The 10,791-nt window shown below is 26.6% G+C and overlaps 2 protein-coding genes across 9 annotated transcripts in view; one reads left to right on the forward strand and one right to left on the reverse strand.

The window, feature by feature from the left end:
* LOC140666241 (sex-regulated protein janus-A) overlaps nucleotides 1-10,791 on the reverse strand; it is an 82,461-nt gene that overhangs the window by 13,169 nt on the left and 58,501 nt on the right. The window lies entirely within an intron of this gene.
* The window catches only part of LOC140663641 (phosrestin-2), a 62,005-nt gene continuing 54,983 nt past the window's right edge, over nucleotides 3,770-10,791 (forward strand). For 3 of the 8 annotated variants that reach the window (XM_072887973.1, XM_072887983.1, XM_072887993.1), the window contains exon 1: nucleotides 3,770-3,960. The gene's annotated coding sequence lies outside the window, so the exon portion shown is untranslated. Of the gene's footprint in view, nucleotides 4,082-4,218; nucleotides 4,363-10,791 lie in introns of those variants that run through there. The other 5 variants (XM_072887945.1, XM_072887954.1, XM_072887940.1 and 2 more) reach the window with 3 other exon arrangements.

Genomic DNA, 10,791 nt, shown 5'->3' on the forward strand with positions numbered 1-10,791 from the left:
AAGAAATGTTAAATTTGATCTTACGTGTACAAAATGTAACACCAATTTAAATATTAAATAGAATTATTTGGTCTCAAATAACACAGATAATTAAATAAAACAGTTTCTAAAATTATATATATTATATGTATTTGTATATAAAAATTTATCAATACGAAGCTACTCGTTGCAAATTCATCTTTTTTCCTAAAAACAACTATATGTTTTCTTTATATCAATTGATTTCTCTCAATATTTTGTACATAAAAGTATTAACGTAAGATAATCGAAAAATAAATATTCTACGAAATATTTCATAGTTTATGCAAAATTATATCAATTTAAAATATAAAATATCTCTAACTATTTTATTTACATCTTATCTTTAAAACTTACGCAGAAAATTAATAAAAATTCAATTTTTGTAAAAAGATCAGGTGGTTCCATTAAAAAAAAAAAACAATTAATCTTCATATAATCTTGATACGTACCCTCAAGGTTAAACTTTCTCCCCTTTTCATTTCAAACAACTTATGCCTCAAACATTTTTTTCTAACATTCTTTCATTTTTTAATATTCGACTACATCAATTAAAACATCCTGTATAAATGTATAATTTATATATATATATAAATTAAAAATATACCTAAACAATTTTAATTATTTTTTAGATTTATAATATAAGTAAACCTAAAATAATTTTATATCATACTTAACTCCAGAGAGCACAAAATAGTTTTATTTAAAAGTATATATATTTATATTTTTTATGCATGTATAAATAATTTTATACACCTAATTAATCGGTTCCAATTACTTAGGTTTTGGTTTAAAATTAACATTATATCTTATATTTCATAATAATCAGTTAATAGTTCGATATATGCTCCGAACACCGATATGCTGTCCATTATCGGTCATGTCAATGTCATAACTCTGAGAACTGTGCGTATGCACATAACGTGTATATACAGTATGACGCAGTAAATCTTTGGGCTCTATGATGTCAGAAACTTCTGGCTCAAAGAGATATTTTAAAGTTGTAAATCTTAAAATCTTTCTTGGTAATTATTTAAATCAGCAATTTTTATACTTTAAAATCTTTTTAATAAAATTTTCGTATAAAAGATTTAAAATATTTATAATTTAAATCTTTCTCTAATCAATCTTACAGATCATGGTAAAAATAAACGTTGAAATGCATACCTATTATTTAAGTTGAATTCTTTATCGATTACATGTTATTTAGCATGTGATGTATAGCATGTATCGTTATAAGTGTATTGTCAATTTTATACCTCACCTATTTCCATTTTATTTACGCTGAATGCACAAACACGATTTTGCAGTCCTACACCGTTTGCTGCCTTTTGATTACACGATGTTCTTTGACCATCCTCATTGCCCGTTGTAGTAGCATTTCTTTTTTCTCATTTTTTCGTACTAAATAACTAGCACAGCATGAAGTAGCTCATTGAAATAATACGGTTATATTGAAGCATATAAAGTTGCATGTAAAGAAGAAAGCAGTTTTTACAATCTAACAAGAAACTGCAACATTTCTATTTAATAAACAGTATAATTTTTATCTTTTTATAAGGTTTGTTAACATTGACTTAATTAATTTGCTGCGTAAAGATAAACAATGATATAGAAATATTTAAGTATTTCTATAATAAAACTACTTTGACAGCTATTTTTTTCTTGCACTCTTCGAAAAATATAACTATATATTTTTTTAATGGAACCTCTAATTTTTTTTATATAAATTGATTTTTTCAGAATATTCAATATAAAAAGTTATAAGATAAAATGGTCGAAAATTGGATGGTTTATTTTATACATTAATATATTTTGGTATAAAATATAAAATATTTATTTCTCAATAATCTTAATTTTATACGCAGAATAACAAGAAATAAATTAATGTAAAGAATATATATATAGCTTTTTTTTAATAAAAAAAATACGTGCAGTTTTAACTCTTTTGATTAACTCACTAATTAATCGAGATGTTTTATGTTGAAAATTAAATATCACTATACAAACAAATATATTCAATACAAAAATAACAATTTGTAATTAAATAACATTTTTCAGAAAAGAAGTGTAATTTATAATATACATAGGTATTAATTTATATAATATCCATATATTTATAATAGCATGTACGCTTATTGATACTTTTTTCTTTTTTTTTGTGAAAAACTCAGAAAACCGGAATACTGTTCTCAATTTAGATCAATAAATACGTGTTAGAATGTGCTCTGCTATCAATAGAGACGGTAGTTTGAAAAGCCGATTTACTGGCATTGTGATATTCGTTGACCCTGGTATTAATCGCAGACACGCGATTCACTAAAGCATGACCTCGAACTTTACGCACATTAACTTTGGGAAGCACAAATTTCAAAATTCGCTTATTACTAAATATATCTCTTAAAACTTTTGTCATAAAATACATACGTCCTAAATAATAATTAGATAAAAAATTTATATCATCAACGTAAAAATAATTAAAGTTCTTTTTAACTCAACATATATCTTTATACAATTAGCTGATAATTATATATTATAAATTATTTTTGTAAACTATATATACAGGGCGTCCGGTAATTGGTGAAAAACCTGCTAATAGCAGATTCGTGAGATGATTTTTCCTCAGCAAAATGTCGAAGTATCAATAATTTCCGAGTTATAAGCGATTGGAAAAAAGGCGTTTTTCGCAAACTAAACTTTTCAAAGTTAAAAAATTACCAAAACTACATTCTTCAGTTAATTTCAGATAGAGTTTTCTCTAATAAAATTTTAATTTAAGAACAAAGATATATTAATAATAAAAATTGAAATTACAAAGATATATAATGATAAAAAAATTATGACGTCTCTCGATATTTTCGCTGAGGAAAAATCGACTCCAAATGATCTAAGAATCTGCCATTAACAGTTTTTTACCAATTACCAAACACCCTGTATATACAATTGTTTCCTAACATAATATTGTTAGATTTCTTATTTCTATTCAAATTGGGCAACATCTTAATATAAAAAAAAAATATTAATCAACTTTGACAACCACAATACACAATTAACAAAACATAATTTGTAATCGTATTATTTATTCACGCGCAATTCTAAAATATTTGTTATCTTGGGCACAAATAACAATCATAATTTATAAACAAAATATAATTTAAATATTTAAAAATAATTAATATTCCCGTATCAAATTGATTAAACAAGTAGAGCTAACAAAACAGAAATATTAAAAATAAATAAAATATATAAAATTTACATTATATCTCAAATTTAAAATCTCCATATAACATTACAACGTAAAAATTGAGGCATAAATCTGTTAAAATTCATACCAACATGTTTTACCTGATACATTTTACATATAATGAATATAATGGGTACAAGTGATAATCAATCAAAAAAAAAAAAAAAGAAAAAATCCATTAGAATACATCTTAGAGAGAGAGATACATTAACAATAGCATACAATTAATCACTTACTACAACGCATCTCGTTAATGTGATCGTTTCGGTATAGCTTCCAGGTTGATGAGAACCATTTGTCTATCAGTGTCGATTCGCTCCAGGCGGTTCTAATGTAATAAATTGATGAAAGATACGTCAATACGGGATCGGATGTAAATTCGCACTTTTTTTTATTTGCTAACCACGATGTCAATCGCCACGTTACTAGTTGGAGGTGCGTCGTACGCGTCACGACTAGAGGCGTCGCGACGCCTAGCGTTGCGACGCGCCAGTAGACGGCGAACCGTGCTGCACGACGGACGCAACGTCGAGTCTTACTACTTTTCACGGCCTACAAGTGACAAGTCCGCGCACGAGAATACGTGTGTGTTGTTTTTAAGCGTTTTCGTCTTGAAGAAATAGAAAAAAAGCGTCACGCAAAAACTTAAAAAAAAAAAAGAAAGATTAAGCGGAAATATCGAAAGAGACATCACCTCGGTGAGCTGAATTTTTTAAATACGCGAGAGAAGGAAAATACTTTTGCATATGCAAATTTTCACTCCAACGGAATATTGAAGAAGACTTTTTTTCAGAGAATCACGAATAACTGAGTCAATATGTAATAAGCGTAGATTTTTCACATTTAATATAAAACAAAGGAATGAGAAAAATCTACGTTTATGTGTGTGTGTAAAAAAAAAAAAAAAAAAAAAAAAAAAAAAAAAATAAGGCGACAAAGCATTTCTTCTTCCGTAGGGAAGATCAATGTGGTCGTAAACGACTTTAGTGTTTATGACCCGACTCGTTCGACTTTAGTATCACAAAGGTGATCTGCTGAGTTGACAATCGTGGTGTAGCTCGACGGAGGTGATATCTCGACGCCACGTCGTTTAGTAGGTAGTATGTATATTCGCATATAAGTGAAACAGCTCACGCAAAATATGCATTATACGCGCCCCGAATAATCGCGGAATTGAGTTGTATATCGCGATGGGTTTCTTTCTCATTAATACATCAATTTTGCCCGATCGCGTTTTTTTTCCAATAGAATAGATTTCACCCAAATGAAATGGCTTTTCAAACGTTCATACATGCAACGAATATTTTTTTTTTTTTTTTCATACGGTCAGTGATATTAATCTTCAATCGCAAGTTATGAATAATCCATTTCTCTCTCGTTCTCTCTTTCTCACACCGACAGTATCAAATGATTTAATATTGATATTAATAAGGTTTTCGTTTCATGTTTAAAGCGGGAAAAACTCTTGAAAACAACCTCTTTGTAAATAATGTTCGAAGCTTTCATGTATTAAAATCAGAATTAAAGTTTTATTGATATTTTTTATTTACTTAAAATATTCTATAAAAAGCCTTAAAATTCAAATTAGAAATTCCCAAACTATACGTAATATTGCCACTATAAAATATGTATAATAATAAATAATAATTTATGAATAGTATATATAAAATGCCAATAAATACTACACTGTATAAATTAACTTTAGATAAAAAACAATTACTATGATAAATAATGTTAAATTAACTAAAAACAAAAAAAAATTTTCTCTCTCTCTCTCTCTCTCTCTCTCTCTCTTGTTTTCTCATTTAATAAGCAATTATGTCATAAAATTAATATATATTATATCATAAATTATCAAATAATAAATAGAAAATAAATAGAACATTAAAATAGATATATGAAAAAGAATTTTATTTTCATTTCTTTTCGTATTTACTTACTCATCATATTTCTTATATGAAAATATTTGTTTTTTCTAAATATATGGATTTTTCTCTCTTAATTTTTACAAATTTTCTTAATTTTTTATTAATTATTTAATCTATTGAATTTTTTCAAGAATATATATATATATATATATATATATATATATATATATATATATATATATACTATAAGGAATATCTCTCATCTCTAAAATGCACGTCATTTATTTTCTTACGTCATATATTGTTGTAATTCAATTTTTCAAAACTTTAAATTAAGAAAAGATATCTCCGTCAACACGTAAAAATATGCATTGATGAATTATATATAGATGGATATAAAAACATTTCACTTAATCTATGAAATTATATAATAAAAGATAATCATTTAAAACAAGTGTGCTACAATTGTTTTTTCTGGTTCAAGACACACATTTGATATAAAATTTATATCTAACAAATAAAATCACTCACTGCTAAGCTTTTCAAGTAACTCTCTCGAACAACCTATAAGTTGTTAAAATACGCAATATTTACAAATCAATCGGCGTTCAACATGTATTGTGAACTTGGAAAGAGGGTATTATTTTCTTCGTTCTCTTCATAAGCATTATATTAAACGAATAGATATTTCAATGATAATAGCTGCTCGCAAAAAACTCACAATGGAAGAATAGACTCAATAATATACTTCGATACTTTCGACTTAATATGTCTCTTTGTTAAGAGTGAATATTATATGTATTTTATATAACAAAAAAGATTTATATTAAATATATAATTACCAAAGCAGCGCGATAATAATTACACCATGGTTCCAAAATTTTTAATCATCGTTAGAACAAACATTTTAATACTCCATTGTAGTGTATGTAATCTGATGTGTTTATTTACTGATTGTGGTTATTTTGTATGTACAGTTAAAATCAACTTCATGCGGTGAAATTTGCTTGTTCCTTAATACAACTTTAACAAGAACTATCTAATATCAACCTAATTTAACTCACTCTCCATCAACCCCTATAATTTATTACTTCTCATTATTAATTTCTTTTGTGTATCTTGAAAAAAAAATATATCAAACAAGTGCTTATCGCGCTTTTTTACTAAGTTTATTCAATTTCCTAGTCTTTAATAGTCGCGAGTTATTAAAAATCCCATGGCTAAAATGTGACATTTGCATCTCATTAGTAATATTTATTATTTCAATTAAGAACATTCATAATCAATATTTGCTCAGCTATGTAAAGTCGTTTTAACAATTTCTATAATTATGCAGTGACGAAGTTATAGAATCAATAATAAATCAACAATATGAGATATAGTTTACATTACAAAACATTACGTAATCTAAGTCTTGTCAGTGTAAACAAAGCTTTAAACCGAGCTTGAGCTAAAACGTTTACTGTTTTAAACACAAGTGAAGATTGGAAGCATATTCGCATAAAGCTTTTCTTTCTACTTAAGAACGGATCTAAGAATTTATAAGGTTTAGCTAGTATATCTACGATATATATATAAAAATATATACTATAAAAAATAAGTTTTATGAAATTAACTGTAATTTTGTTAAGAGCCTTTTAGCATTAATAGAACATTCGGAAATTCGCATTTTACTTTACAAATATTTTAACAAAGTTTAAATAAAATTTTCTCTTTAACACAATTCCAAGTAAATTTTAAATCAAGTTTCAGTTAAAATAAAGTCCAGTCTCAACTTAAGTTAACGCGATAAAGTTGTTATGTACATATATAATACAAGTTTTTGTACATTCTTTACATTTAAAATTCAAGAAATATTTACTTAATAGCAGTCTGTTAGATTATTTAACTGAATTAGTGCCTATTTATACAATATATACATAAATTAATCATTTACATCTATAAATAAATATTATAATAAATATATAAAGTGTGCGCTATTATTACAGATAAACGGTGCTTTTCTATAAATTTAGATAAGAATACGAAATAAAAATGTCGCAGATGAAAATTGTGAAAAATCTGCGCGTCGGAAAGAACTGCTATCTTAAAGCTGATAGTCTCTACAAAAGGATAATACGGTCGAAGTAGATTACAGCCGGAACGAATAACATATCTGGGATACGAACGTAAAGACGAACGAGAAATAGTTTCGCGTACTTCGTCTAATCTTCGAACTCTGATTTATTGTTCTTTTCTCCTACAGAGGCCAATGTCAGTCTTGAAAACGTAGCATCTGTTCTGTGCTCTTCAACAGAATAACGAGCTTTGCTACAAAACTTTTTTTTCTACCTCAATTTCACGCTCCCTTCTTATGTTTCAAAAATGAAAAAAACTAACTTATCAAATGACGAGAAACTTTAATAAACATTTTTCGTTTTTGTTCAAAGAAAATCGTTAAAAGGAAAATTAATTCTTTCCTGCTAAGCTTGAACGACACTCGTCAGGTAGATAGAATAGCAATTAACCGATCGATACGGATCAGGGCCATTCGCACTCTTGGATTAGATATTTAACACCTTGAGTTCAACAGAATGTTAGTTGTGTAATTAGTACTTCGTAGTCGAAGCTATTATTATGGTGTTATATTTGTAGCGTTTTATTGTTATTTCCATTATTATGCATATTTAAAATAGTTTACACAAAATATAAAATACTTTAAGTGAAAATGAAAACAAATATAATTTTACAATTTCACAATTCATAGATTTATAATGCTTTTATAATATATAGTAATTATACAATTATCGATAATATGAATATCAACATTTAAAAATTTACAGCGTGATTTACTTAAATATTGATGAGTTGTCAAAATTCCTTGATGCTAAAATTTAAATTTACGCGTATTAAATATTTATGCTGGCAGATTACATTACATCATTTTAAACGAAAGACATAATTTCTGCGCAAAATTCATTACAATTAGAAATGCTTTACGAATATATCGCGTGACTTAATCGTTTAAGTCGTTTGATCAACGAAGCAAGCTTAACAATGCACTGTGTAATCTTGGTCCACTCTCTCTCTCTCTCTTCCCCTTTCATGCTACTGTAGCGCTTATAAATGATTATCTGCAACATCTAATCTTATAATACACCCTCCCGTAATATCATCTCGATAAATCTTTCAAAAATTTAAAGAGACACTCTCTTGTAACTTTATATGTTGTATTAGGCAACGAATTATCATTATGTATTTTTGATGATATATTTATTGATTAAATTTGACAGCTTTCACAAGAATTAACTTTATTCTGAAAGATTATTGTTTTCTTTCTGTCATTTCTGTCTCAAAAGATTATATCATTATCTCCTTTCGACTCATCGTTTAGTACTCAGTAATTTACCTAAAAGTATTAACAAATGTCAGTACAAACAGCTGTTTCGAAAAGTTATCGCCCACCGTTCAGTACTGCAATCATTATAGAGTGAAGTCACGTACACGAACTACCGTAACTATGTAAAAATATTTCCATATTGTCGTCGCCGCTAGTAACAACAATGGAAAAGTTGTTCGAACGAGTTCGAAACTCTCGAGCGACAGTGTAGTCGCAAACGGCGCTTTATAGTAATGCGTAATATACATGTACATAATTCTGATATCCGCATGCTCATCGAAAACTCGACAACTGTCGCTAACAAATAATTAACGGTACGCATTACGTTTTGTAGAAAAAAAAATTACAAAATTCGAATACGACAAATTTTTTCATGAAAAATTTTGTTGTCGTTTCTTTCGTTTGTGCAATTTAAAACGAATGGATTTTTATATGATTGTTATCATCGATATTGGTTTTCTAAGCTATTTTGATTCTTTTTTTTTGTCCGATGGTATCTAGTATATTTTTCCATTTTTTTTATGTTTCTTTCGAATATCATACTATTTACTGAGAGTATAATGCAAGATATGTGATGAAAGCGTATTGAATCATTCATAACGTGAATAAAAGATGCTGAAGAAGATTTTCCTTTAGTATTGTTTACATATTTTATTTTCTACTAACACTTAAATAAAGAGATAAATACAAAAAAAAGCAAAACTAAAGTGTATTAAATAAGTAATTTTCTTTTTGCCAAATTACAATATTCCGAGATACATATATATTAATTAGATGTTCTATATCTACGTTTACATAATAAAAAATATTGTAAAAATTATTATAAAAATTAAAAATTAAAAATATAATGTCAAAAATAATTCAATAAATCTGATCAATACATACACACCAAAGGTATATATTACAAAAGCTAATATTTCATTCTTATCAACTTGAAAGAGAGTTCACAATATTGCGTAAATTTAATTGAACAAAGTTCGTTTACCAAAACTCTGTTCAAGTCTGTGCTCATTTATTAACTCTAACTAGCGCCGTGTTGATGTATTTTCATAAAAGATAGATGTAAAAATTTTAATTCTTCACAAATTTATGTATAAAAAAAAAAGAAAATCTCGAGAATAATAAAATAAAAATAATTATACATAATATGATTATCAGAACTATATTCAAATATACTCAACTATTAATATCTTGAAATATTTCGGGACATAACTGAATAAGAATGCTAAGAGAGATGTAAAAAGCCACAATTTCACATTTGATGAAGAGCTCATCGAACCGTGTCACGTGCTAGACGCCAAATTATTCCACATGATTTTTGCAGGCTTTTCAGAGCCAACTGTGTTACCTCAACCGTTTAAATTTTCTCTTTGGCTTTTCTTACGACGATATAAATCATTCAGAGGAAAGAAAAATTTGTACAAGCTTACGACGAAACTAAAAATTGACAAATAAATAAAAATGCGTCTGCTAAAAAATTGGGAAAATAGAAATTGAAAATCTTTTTAATGTAATTCCTGTCAAAATATTATTCCATCAAATGATGAAATAGATCGCATAATGAAAAATACTTTTTCATTATTTATAGCTTTTCGTCATTTAAAATTTCGTTGTAACACAAAATATTGTTCATTTTATGTGCTCTACATATTTTTCACGTATTAAATTTACAAACTGAACTAGGTTCAAATTAATTTTGTTCTTTAAATAGTCTGAATAATTTTACACTGAATGTTGAAGTTTGTTAATACATACACGTATATTGTTGACACATTCAGTTTTAAAGCGATTTACATATAATATTATTCCACGATTTCTCATGAATATCTGCTTAATATTTTGCCATTTTTGTTAAATTTGATCAAAAATGTTATAATTTTTTATTATTTTAAAATATACTTTAATATTATTTTTTAATTAAAATATATTTATTTCTCATGAATATCTACTTAATATTTTGCCATTTTTTTAATTTTATCAAAAAATATTCATAATTTTTTATTATTTTAAAATACACTTACTGTATGTGTGTGTACATACAAATATCTTTTATTTAAATATGTTGTATATTATATTAATTGCGTGTGTATATTTATAAACATCTTATTATTGAAACATCATTAACATTAATCGTAACATTAATTGTAATATCATTCAAACTGCATATTATAATCGCTATTGCAATATTATAATCGTTATTGTATTCTCCATGATTTCTCATTGTTAACCACAATCGTGACATATTGCACTCGTTATCGGACATTATTATCAACAGCAGCATG

Source organism: Anoplolepis gracilipes, chromosome 1 (assembly GCF_047496725.1).
Source record: "Anoplolepis gracilipes chromosome 1, ASM4749672v1, whole genome shotgun sequence".
NCBI classification, from domain to species: Eukaryota; Metazoa; Arthropoda; class Insecta; order Hymenoptera; family Formicidae; genus Anoplolepis; species Anoplolepis gracilipes.